The 12,475-nt window shown below is 38.9% G+C and overlaps 1 protein-coding gene across 3 annotated transcripts in view; it reads right to left on the bottom strand.

The window, feature by feature from the left end:
• The window catches only part of DIDO1 (death inducer-obliterator 1), a 60,533-nt gene extending 60,318 nt beyond the window's left edge, over positions 1-215 (bottom strand). Inside the window, exon 1 of one of the 3 annotated variants that reach the window (XM_072633321.1) lies at positions 71-215. The gene's annotated coding sequence lies outside the window, so the exon portion shown is untranslated. The remainder of the gene's footprint in view (positions 1-70) is intronic. The other 2 variants (XM_072633331.1, XM_072633325.1) reach the window with 2 other exon arrangements.
• Positions 216-12,475: the final 12,260 nt, after the last annotated feature.

Below are 12,475 nucleotides of genomic sequence, written 5' to 3'. Positions count from 1 at the left end.
TTTTGGTGGGGGAGGGGTTAAAACTTTTAAAATTCCCCCTGCTGTTGTCCTGGGGAGCACAGCTTTTTACCTGCAATAGGCCCTCAGGTATTGCACTGGAAAGGCTTCTCCTTGTCCCAACTCTACAGCGCAGTTTGTTCAGCAGCCGCCGAGGCTGACGGCGCTGCGGCGGCGTAAGCAGAAACGGCGGAAGCAGAAGAGGCGGCTCCTCCCCCCAGTAAGACGCCTTTCCGGGAAACGTCATCTTTGTGGGCGTGGCCTCATCGCTCAAAGCGATCGCTTTTTACCGAGGAAGCAAAATAATGGTCTTAATTTTAAAATGAGACCCTAATTGACTTGAATGAGGAAGACTGAAAAAGAAAATCAATCAAATGGCCAGGAGAGAGTTGGTGGCAGTTTGTGAATACTGTCCTTTCCCGTCCATTCCATACACTGTGCTCATTAAAGTATGATTTCTAAAGCCTTACCTAAACAAATTTGATAGTATTTAGACAGGCACGCAGTCAATAAACACCTGATGTTTATTTTTTTTTAATATTTTAGTTTTCAACATACATTTCCCCCAGATTTTAAGTTCCACATTTTCCCCCATCTGTCCCCTCCGCCCAGCTCCAAGACAGCGTTCATTCTGATGGTCCCTTCCCCCAATCTGCCCTCCCTTCTATCGCACCCCTCCCTTTTTTTATCCCCATCCCCTCTATTTTCTTGTAAGGCAAGATAGATTTCTATACTCCATTACCGGTATTCCCAGTTGCATGTAAAAACAATTTTTAACATTTGTTTTTAAAACTTTGAATTCCAACTTCTCTCCCTCTCTCCCCACCCATCCCCACTGAGAAGGCAAGCAATTCAATATAAGTTATACGTGTAGTTATGCAAAAGACTTCCATAAAAGTCATTTTGTGAAAGACTAACTATATTTCCCTCCATCCTATCCTGCCCCCCATTTCTTCTATTCTCTTTTGGCCCTGTCCGTCTTCAAAAGTGCTTACTTCTAATTACTCCCTCCTCCCATTTGCCCTCCCTTCTATGATTCCCTCCTCATCTTATCCTCTTCTCCCCTACTTTCCTGAAGTGTAAGATAAATTTTCATAGCAAATTGAGTGTGCATGTTATTCCCTCCTTGAGCCAAATGTGATGAGAGTAAGGCTCACTTTTTTCCTCTTACCTCCCAACTCTTCCCTTCCATTGAAAAAGCTTTTTCTTGCCTCTTTTATGTGAGAGATAATTTGCCCCATTCTGTTTCTCCCTTTTTCCTCCCAATACATTCTTCTCTCACCCCTTAATTTTATCTTTTTTAGATATCTTATTCAACTCACCCTGTGCCCGCTGTCTGTATGGATATAATCCCTCCAACAACCCAAATACTGAGAAAAGTCTCAAGAGTTACAAATGTTATCTATCCATGTAGGAATGTAAAGAGTTCAGCTTTAGTAAGTCACTTATGATTTCTCTCTCCTGTTTATCTTTTTAGTCTTCTCTTGATTCTTTTGTTTGAAAGTCAGATTTTCTATTCAGCTCTGGTCTTTTCATCAACAATGCTTGAAAGTCCTCTATTTCATTGAATGACAATTCTTTCCCCTGAAGTATTACACTCAGTTTTGCTGGGTAGGTAATTCTTGGTTTTAATCCTAGTTCTTTTGACTTCTGGAATATCATATTCCAAGTCCTGCATCCCTTAACGTAGAAGTTGCTAGATCTTGTGTTATCCTGATTCTTTTTTCACAATACTTGAATTGTTTCTTTCTGGCTGCTTGCAATATTTTCTCCTTGACCTGGGAGCTCTGGAATTTGGTTACAATATTCTTAGGAGTTTTCCTTTTGGGATCTCTTTCAGGAGGCAATCTGTGGATTCTTTCAATATTTATTTTACCCTCTGGTTCTAGAATATCAAGGCAGTTTTCCTTGATAATTTCTTGAAAGATGAGGTCTAGGCTCTTTTTTTGAACATGGCTTTCAGGTAGTCTCATAATTTTTAAATTGTCTTTCCTGAATCTATATTCCAGGTCAGTTGTTTTTCCAATGAGATATTTTACATTGTCTGCTATTTTTTCATTCCTTTAGTTTTGTTTTATAATTTCTTAATTTTTCATAAAGTTATTAGCTTCCATCTGCTCCATTCTAATCTTTAAGGAATTTTTTTCTTCAGTGAGCTTTTGGACCTCCTTTTGTATCTGGCCAATTTTGCTTTTTAGGGCATTCTTTTCTTCATTGGCTTTTTGGACCTCTTTTATCTTTGGGTTAATCTGTTTTTTACAGTGTTATTTTCTTCAGCATTTTTTTGGGTCTTCTTTAGCAAGCAGTTGACTTGTTTTTCATAATTTTCTTGCATCACTCTCATTTCTCTTCCCAATTTTTGCTCTACTTCTCTTACTTGATTTTTCAAAATCCTTTTTGAGTTCTTCTGTGGCCTGAGAGCAATTCATATTTTTCTTGGAGGCTTTGGATGGAGGAGCTTTGACTTTGTTGTCTTCTGTTTGCATGTTTTGGTCTTCCTTGTCACCAAAATAAGATTCTATAGTCTGATTCTCTTTCTGGTTTTTGCTCATTTCCCCAGGCATTTACATGACTTTTGAGCTCTTTGTCAAGGTAGATCTCTGCTTCCAGAAGGGGTATGGGATGTACTGTCAGCAGCTCAATTCCCCCACAATCTGTGGGCCTAGAACTCCAAAAACAGTCACTGCTGCTGCCCCTGTGGCTACTATGGGTTCCTCCATTCCCTTCCCCCTCTACCACCCTGGGCTGGGGCCAGACCACTGTACTCTCCCACACTGGTCCCACAGGCTTTTTCTACTGGCCTTCCAATTTGTCCTCAGTGTTTTGGGGCCATGAAGTCTGGAAACTGCCACAGGTGCCCAAGATTCAGTACCCCTGAGGCCTACTCAGGTCCTATCTGTGCTGGTGTGGCCTATGCTGGACTGAGCCCTGCTCTCACCATGGTGCTATAGACACTTCCCAAGACCTTCCAGGCTGTCTTGGGCTGGAGATTTGCTTCACTCTGTCATTCTGTGGGTTCTGCAGCTCCAGAATTTGTTTAGACTTTTTTTTAAAGATATTTGACTGGGGTTGGGGGCAATGTTCTAGAAAATCTGTGCTGTTACTCCACCATCTTGGCTCAGCTCTCCATTTGGGGTTTTCCTGACAAAAATACTGAAGTAATTTATCATTTTCCTTCTCCAGCTCATTTTACAGAAGAGGAAACTGAGGCAAATTTAGGGTTAAATGACTTGCCTAGGATCACACTGCTAGTAAATGTTTGAGGTCAAATCTGGAGTCTTCCTGACTCCAGACCCTGAGTTTTATTCACTTATCCCATAATAAGTACTTAATTAGAGCCCAACATGTTGTAAGGACTGTGCTAGCACTGGGTATACAAAGATCTAGAGAGAGGAGAATATCTAGAAGAGAATGTTTAACAATGGTAAAGGCTGCAGAGGTCAAGAAGAGTGAGGTTTGGGAAAAATCTATTGGATATGACAATGAAAAAATCATCAGTAACTTTGGAGATAGAAGTTTTTGGTTGATTTATTCAGTCAGAAGTTGAATTTTAAAGGTTAAGAAAGAAATGAGAGGATAAAAAGTGAAAGTACCTAATAAATGGCTTTCTTTAGGAGTTTAGCTACAAAGGGCAGCATAGTTAGGGATGGAAGAGTCAAGTGAGGGTTTTTGGAGAATATGGATGTTTAGAGATAGGGAAGGAGTCAGTAGATTGGGAGAGATTAAAGATAAGTAAAAGAGCAGGAGTAATCTCAGGGAAAATCTGTTGGAGGAAATGAGATGGAATTATATTACTTGAGTAGGCTGATCTCTTCACGTGGAAGGGGAAAAGAGATAGTGTCAGAAAGTACCAGAGTGATATTAAATGAGGAAGAGGGAGAAGAGGAGCTCATGGTGAATGGCCTCCCTTTTCTCTGTAAAATATGAAAATATTTAGCTGAGAGGGGAGGGAAAGAGGGAGCTGTGGGTGGTCTGAGAAAGTGTGAAAAGGTTTGGAAGAGCCTCAGTGGAGAGTGGGATTGCTGTTGTTGTTTGCCCTTCCTTTTCAAAGAGGACCATTACACCAGGAAGGTGATACCATGACTGGCAAGTAAATTGGACTGAAGTGAGGCAGGGCTGTGCAAAGTCACCAGCCTGAAAAGATTAAAGACAGTCACTGCCCTAAAAAAATCAGTGTCTAGTGGGGGAGACAACTTGCAAAAAAGGACATACACACCACACGTACACACATCTATATGTGATAAATAGAAATAATCAAGAAGGGCACTAGAATTATGTGGGATTTGGGGAAATGATCCCTGGTTCATTTATTAGTCTTTCATCAGTGAACCTGGACTGTGTACTTGGATATGAGTAAAGTCCACTTTTGTTGACTGGAATTCATAAGACAGGAACTGTGGGGGATGGGAAACTCTGTAATACTTGCTAACTGAAAAGACTGTGGTATTTGGGATAATGGGGAAAATTCATATATTACTATTAGAAAGCAATATGAGAAATTTGCAAAGACTTGCATGCACAGATGTAGAGAGAAATAAGTAGAGCCAAGAGAACAGTCTATTAGACCATGATTACAATAATGTGAAGAAAACACTGAAAAACATTAGAACTCTAATACAGTAATTTTGGATGATAAGGTCTCTCTCTCTCTCTTTCTCTAAGCAGAGCTGCAAAATTTAGGCATACTTTGCCAGATATGACACATATGTTTGGTTACTTTGCTTAGATATATTTTATTTTGAAAAGATTATTTTTGGCAGGGAGGGAGAATTTGGGAGTCATTGGGAAGTGACCTGTTTTTAAAAAGCATCAATAAAACATTTTTTTAAAGGAAGCCAAGAAAACCTATAGAAACAATTTCTGCAATTAATTCTTTCAAGGGTCAAACCTAATTTTCATTCATGTGTAAGAAACTGAATTTTTTTTCTGGATACAAAATGACAAGAATTCCTATCATGGTACCAATTTCTGTATATGAGATATATGCCAAAATAAATATAGTGAAAGGTAAAGTGTGTTACAAAGAAAAGGTAAAGGCAAACTAGGAAAAAGAAATTTGAGAAGAGACTGCTTTCAGCTGGGGGTAGATTACTTTTCATGGGGAAGATGAGAGGTAGCACCTCCATAAAGGAAGGAAAGGGTTTCAACAAGAGATTTAGAGGAGGTATGTTCCTTCAAGTAATGTACTTGAGTGGGAACAGTATGAAAAGGTGGAACATCTAGTATGGCAATTTAACTAGCACAGAGGGATAAAGACTAATGCCAGGTGGTTGAGGGCTTTAAAGGCCAGGCTTTTATGTTTTGTAAAAGCCAATGCTTTTGTGTTTTATCCTATAGGTAGTGAGGAGCTAGAGAAAGTTTCTGAGAAAGGAAATTGGGAAAGTTATTTTATAGTTTAGGATAATTAAAGAACATATTGGAAAGGAGAATAGAGGTAGGGAAACCATAGATTTGTAGGAGATTATTTGCAGTGGATTGCAATAAAGGTCAGAATAATACTGTACTCCTGAGTTTTAGCCATTACTTACCAAAAAAAAGATTAATTTATCAACATTTTAAATCCAAGCATTTCTAAATCAGAGATTTCTTCCTTTGAAGGGTCTAGATGCAGGGGTGGGGAACCTGTGGCCTCCAGGTCCTCAAGTGCAGCCCTTTGACTGAATCCAAACTTCCCAGAACAAATCCCCTTAATAAAAGGATTTGTTTTGTAAAACTTGGGAGTCAGTCAAAAGGCCATACCTAAGGACCTAGAAGACCACATGTGGTCTCAAAGTCACAGAATCTCTACGCTGGTACAGGATGTTGGAACTCCCCATGATCATATCAGTATCCAAAATTTGTACCCTCAGGACAGAAACCTTCAATCCCTCTTCTCACCTGTGCCCTAAATGGTATTCCACATCAGCTAGTGACAGTGTCTACAATATCAGGAGAGTCATCTGTGAGAATGGAATGTTGGAATAAGGCTAACCTGGGGTTCACATGAACTATATGTAAAATGAAGGGGGATTGGATCATATTATAGAGCCTCTAAAGTCCCTTCTAGCTCTAAATTTCTGATACTGTGACTTTGGAACATCTTCCTTTTGCTGAACCCTGAAATTCCAATAATGGGACTAATTTCTATAGATTAAAGTTTTGTCTCCAAGCATCAGCTATATATATCTCAATGAATTAATTTATTATATTGGTCTGTTATGTGTGGGCTGTTCTGCCTTTGGCTTGATGACAAGCAACATATGCTCAAAGCTTACCTGAAATACAACTTTCTTCTTGAAAAATTCCCTGTTACCCTTATCTAGGAATTCATAGGTTCTTAGGATTTAGTGATGAATGCCTTTACAGACTTTCTAGTCCAGTCCTTTCATTCTATAAATGAAGATGCTGAATTCCAGGGAGGGGAAATGACTCGTTCAAAATCACAATGATAGTAAGAAGCAGACCTAAACTTTAAATTCAGGTCCTCTGACATGACAGGTGATGTGGTCCAACAGTGTGCTCCTTCTGAAAGTGAAGCCAACAGGCTCAAATGCTTGATCTACCATTTACTACTACCTGTGTGACTTTGAGAATGTTACTTCTTTCTCTGAGCCTGTTTCTTCATCAGGAAATTAAGGAGGTTGAACTAGTCAGGGGTGGGGAACCTTAGAGGACATGTGGTCCTCTAAGTCCTCAAGTGTGGCTCTTTGACTGAGTCCAAGTTTTACATTACAAATCCTCTTGTTAAAAGGATTTGTTCTGTGAAGTTTGGATTCAAAGGGCAGCACTTGAAAACCTAGAGGGCCACACTGTGGCCTTAGAGGCCACAGGTTTCCCACCCCAAACTAGATGATTTCTGAGATCCTTTCCCACTTTATATCTATGATCATTTATGATACTGACACTGAGGATTTTTTTCTCTCCACTCTGAAGATTGCACTTATTTACCCTGATGCCCCCTGGTGACAATCTTCTCCTCAAATCTCAAAGACCATTGTTTGTACTTCTCCAATGCATTTATCACTTATATACATACACATATATGTATATATATGTATACACACACACACATATATATAGCTATTTGTACATATTATATACTCCTATACTCTTATGAGACAGTGAAAACAGGGGCCAATAATATTTGTGCAATTTATCTCAGAACTGTTGTGAGGAAGGCATATTGTAATCCTTAAAGTATTGTGGAAATGGGAGCTATTGTTTTTTAAATTTTATTGAAACTTTCCCTGATCACTACAAGTATTCAAATATTAAAACAACAACAAAAGAACAAAAAAATATTCAAATACTCTAGACCCTGGCTCTGTGATCTCACCTGTTTGGGTATTCCGTTTTAAAAAGCTTCAAGAAATGATATGTGTAAATTAGATATTTGATTCCTATTCCCCAACCCAAAAGATATATATTTTAACACAGTGGCAGTTACAGGCTTTGTTTTCATGATCCTTTTTGACCATTTGTGTAAATGTGTGACTGTCATTATTTCCCTGTTTTTAATTACACAGTTGTCAATGTTTACTATTTTTTGGTTGTCCTTTCTTCACTTTGCATCACTTTACATAACTTCATATGTTCCTCCGAATTCTTCATATTCACAATTATATATTCAGAGTGAAAAGAGACCCTATGTACTGATTCTTATGGCTCAATAATATCTCATTACATTCTTATTCCATAATCAATATCCTTCCTCAAACAATGTCCACTTAAATTTGTTTCTAGTGCCGCTATGAATAGTTTTGTACAAATAGCTATTTTGATTATAGGGATCAACGTACCAGATATCTGAAGGAGGGAAAGATACAAAAAGCATAGAATTAAATCTCAGACATTATTAATAAAAAAAGGGGAAGGGGAAAGGTTCATAATTGAGATAACATCAATAATTACCAACCTATCACTCTCCTATCTATTAGGAAATATTTATGAAAATCATCTGCACATGAATTGAGGGTATCTTTGATCAGGGTCCTGGGGAGTAAGAATAGGGCTTTCAAAAGTAATATTCATTAATGGACCACACCTTTACCACTTCATAATTAACTAAATGATATAGCAAAGATAAGTTGCCATTGTGCGTACTTGCACAACTTAAACTTGTTTATATTATGCTTAAAAAAATTTAATTTCATAAGACAAAATGTCACCTTATGTGCTCTCTGAGAAATTATCTCCTATCAAAACCATTTAAAGGGTTTAAAGGACACCAACCAACCAACTAACCAACCAACCATGTGCCAAGCACTGTACTAATTTTTTTAATTTTTACAAGCATTTGACTCTCAAAACAATCTTTTGAGGTAGGTGCTATAAGGAAACTCAAGTGACTTTCCCAGGAAAAACTAGTAAGTGTCTGAATCTGGACTTTAAAACCATTTAAAATTCCTTGAATATATGACAGTTGAAAACACTCTATTCAATGACTCTATAATGATAAACATTAGAGGAGGTACAAAGAGATATAAATTTGTCAAAGGTATTTGCTGCTATGATGGAGGAAATCCAGGGCAAGGTATGGGCCAAAGGATCCCTGATGGATGATAAGGTCTTCCAGATGCTCCTATGTGTAGATGACTTCATGATGATTTGCATCAAGTATCAGAACATTGAAGTGTTGCTTGGAATAGCTCTGTAATCACTTGAAGGAGTTTGGATTGTCCATTCACACAAGACAGACTGATTGGATGAAGGATATCTATTGGCTAGATTTCAACTTGTGTTTGGATTGATACCCTTGTCCATCATTGTGTATATCTGGGAGAAGCTATTAAACAGAAACCATGAATTGGTCCCAGAGGTGAACAAGATGAGGAGATGAGCTGGATTGCTTTTGGAAAATTGCAAAGCTCTTTTACTGACCTTAAGTTTCCTATTGAGCTTGACCTTGAACATCCCAGGGTAATATAAAAGACAAAGTTCTAGGCCTGGAATCAGGAAAACTTGAATTCAAGTCCACATTCAGATACTTTTTCCTGGGAAAGCCACTTGAGTTTCCTTAACTGTAAAATATGGATAATAATAGCACCTACCTCAAAAGATTGTTTTGAGAATCAAATAATGTTTGTAAAAAAAAAAAATTAGTACAGTGCTTGACACACGGCTGGTTGGTTGGTTGTTGTCCTTTGTTTTCGAAGAGGACCAAAATGACATTACCATGATAAAGTGAAGTTTCAGTGTGTCCGACTGTGGCTGATCAGACCAATATGAGCTCGGAATGCTCTACCACAGGGTATGGGTGATGTCTTTTGATTCATGAGTAAATTCGATTTAAGTGAGGCAGAGTTGCACAAAGTCATCAGCCTCACTCTCTCCTCCAGTGCCACCATAGTCCAGTGGCAGGACAGAGTCAAGACAGCTGGTGATGGCTCAGGCTGCAGTGGATAATCTTGGCATCTTCCATGTCTAACCTGCTTCAGCTGCCTTCATGGCCATTGGAACAAATTGTTCTCATCTACTCATTCCATCAGAGGAAGTCTTCACATGCTTGAGATAGACACACCCCTAACTCACTAATGGGTTTGAGACCCCTTGGTTACCCTCAACCTGCTTTGGCCTGTCACCAAAACAGTTTGCCGAGGTGTGGCCACTGCACATGTTGCAGCTTTTTGAAGCCACAAGTGAGAGTTGGGTGGAACAGGTGAACACCAATGGTGGAAAAAGCCCCCAAAAGGGCTCAGCACATAGTAGGTACTGTGTAAAAGCTTATTTTCTTTCTTCTCCCTTCCAATGAAAAGGCCCATCTTTTCAAGAAAGTTAACATATTAACAATGTCACTATATGGCAGTAGCTTATACAACGGCTTCAGAAGAATTGAGTATCATGTTTGATACACTGATACCACTTAGTAAGCTTATGACCCAAAGTGATCAAAGGGAAAGAAAATGGATCTATTTACAAAGTCATTCATAGACACATTTTAACGTAGCAAAGAACTGGAAAACAAGGGAATAAAATAAGTGGTTGAACAAAATATGTATATGAAAGATAGGAACTGAACCTGTGATTTTCTTGGTAGAGGGAACTTCTAGGTAAAGGAAACTCCTCTATTGATGCAGGTTATGACCTTCTCTACTAGGTAGAGACTTAGAGCTGCTTAGAGTACTAGGAAATTAAGTTATTTGCCCAAGGTTACTTAAGCTCTGTTAGAGTTGGAGCAAGAAACCAGGTCTTTGTGAATGAGGCCAATTTTCTAGTCATTTTGCTTCAATACTTCTTAATATACTAATGTAATAGAGTACATTATTGCTGCCAAGAAATGGCAAAAGAAATGGTACTGAACTGATACAAAGTGAAATAAACAGAAGCAGAACAATTATACAGTGAACATGTCAAAAAGGAAAAAATTTATGAGCCTTAAGAACTCTCTGATCAATACCAACCATGACTACAGAAGTCAGAAGATGAAGCGTGGTGTCCAATGCTGGACACAGATGATAGACTCTAGATGCATAATGAAATATGTATTTTTAACCAGGGCCATTATGTGGCATTGTTTCATTTGAGTCTGCTTACTTGTCAAAAAGTTGTTTTTAATAGGGGAAGGATGAATGGAAAGTCAAGTGAAGATGTGATTTAAGAAGAGGAAAAAGAGATTAGAGCATTTAAAAAACATAAAGAGACCATAAACAATTATTTTATTTATTGTGTGGATGGAAAGGTGGGGGAGTAGTTAGGTTATGAATGGCTTTGAATGCCAGAGAATTTTGTATTTCATTTTGAAGGTATTGGGAACCATTAGAATTTACTGAGTTGGGGGTAGGGAGAGATGTGTGGGAGAAGTAATTATTTCTCTCTTGCATTAATAATTAGTTATTCAATCAGAACCAAGGTTTTTCCCCCTTTCTACTTCCTCATCCAGAAATTAACCAGTGTGGAAAATCTCTCTCTCAAAGATTTACCCAGGCCAAGATATAATCAGACAGTAAAAGAAACTGTAAGTTTAGGTTAATGGGTGCATTCCTGCTTATTGTTTTTACTCAGACAGGTCTGGGGAAGTGTTGATTCTCCTTTTATCAGACAGGATATGGAAATTGATAAGTTTCTTTGACCAAGATTTGGGTAAACCAAAGACCCTCATTGTAATACACATTTTCTCATTAATTTTTAATCAATCAGAGTTTATTGCCTTAGTCAGGAACACTTACTTTTCTAAGAGCATATAAGCTGTGAACCCACCACCATGAGTGGTCTTTGGTCTAAGAGAGGGGGCCAAATGACTACCCTCTTTTAATAAATATGTGGACAGTATTAACAAAATGATTAAATTACTCAAGAAATTATATCTCTCAGACCTTTTTAAATGCCATACGTGTGACTTGGTTGGATCTGTGCTTTTGGAAAATCATTTTGGCAGCTGAATGGAGCATAAACTGGAGTGGGGAAAAAAGCTGTGGCAGGCAGACCCATTAGGCCAGGCCTGAGGAGATGAGGGCCAGTAGCAGGGTGGTGTTGGCAGTTTAGGAGAGAAGGGGGCATATATGAGAGACGTTGCAAAGGTAAAATTGACAGTCCTTGGCAACGGATTGGGTATGGAGTGAGTGGAAGTGAGTAGTCAAGAATGACATCTAAGTTATATATTCTGTATAAATCAATAAAATATTAAGCTCCTACCATGTTTTTGATACAGTGTTGGGGATACAAAGATAAAAAAAAAATGGAACAGGGGGAACCCAATGTAGGCATACAAAATGGTAGCTGGATTGATCAGGAAAGGCTGCATAGAGGTATTAGTTGTGGTGAGTTTTGATAAAAGCTAGGAGATTCTAAACTGCAGAGAGGGAATGTAAAAAGTGAGTCCCAGGCTTGGGGGACTGCCAATGCAAAGGCAGGAGATGGGAATGTCCTTGGGACCAGTAACTAGGACAGTCTGGTTGGATGGTGTGAGAAGAAGGTGAAACTCTAAATTAATTCTGGAGTAAAAAATGGTATCAAGGTATCGTATTGCAGAAAAACAGGTTAGGTTACATGGTAAGAAAGAGCTAAGGACACATGAACAATCAGTGTTTCACTGGTACCCTCCCATTTTCAGAAGCGAGAATGGTAGGAAGGTCTCAACTACCTCTGGAAGTCTTGTGGGTGGACAGACATGGATGCGTTTCAATCCATACTATTGGAAGGAACTTCTCAGCCAATGGGTTAACAGAGCTATTTGAGTATTTAAGAGCCAAGTGCTCCAACAGAAGATACAAAGAAACATCAGATCCAACCATCTAGATGTTCTCGTTTGGAGGGATGGGGGGTGGGGGTGGGGGTGGCGGAGAGGAGAGGAAAGAGAGAGGTTAAAGTTCTAAGTCGATAACTAACTACTTGGAAGGGAAGGACGGGAGGGGAAGGTCAGACTAGACCTCGCATCGGTATTTAAACAAAATTTGAAGGAAGCTTCTGTCCAAGAGTTGAACCAATTCGTGAGCTGTGAAGAAGAACGAAACTACCCTTCTCCCATCTCCCCCACCAAACAAAAGCGGGGGGCTTGTCCACT

Source organism: Notamacropus eugenii, chromosome 1 (assembly GCF_028372415.1).
Source record: "Notamacropus eugenii isolate mMacEug1 chromosome 1, mMacEug1.pri_v2, whole genome shotgun sequence".
Classification (NCBI taxonomy): domain Eukaryota; kingdom Metazoa; phylum Chordata; class Mammalia; order Diprotodontia; family Macropodidae; genus Notamacropus; species Notamacropus eugenii.
The sequence above is the reverse complement of the archived record's forward strand: the minus strand, read 5'-3'. Positions and strand labels throughout refer to the sequence as shown.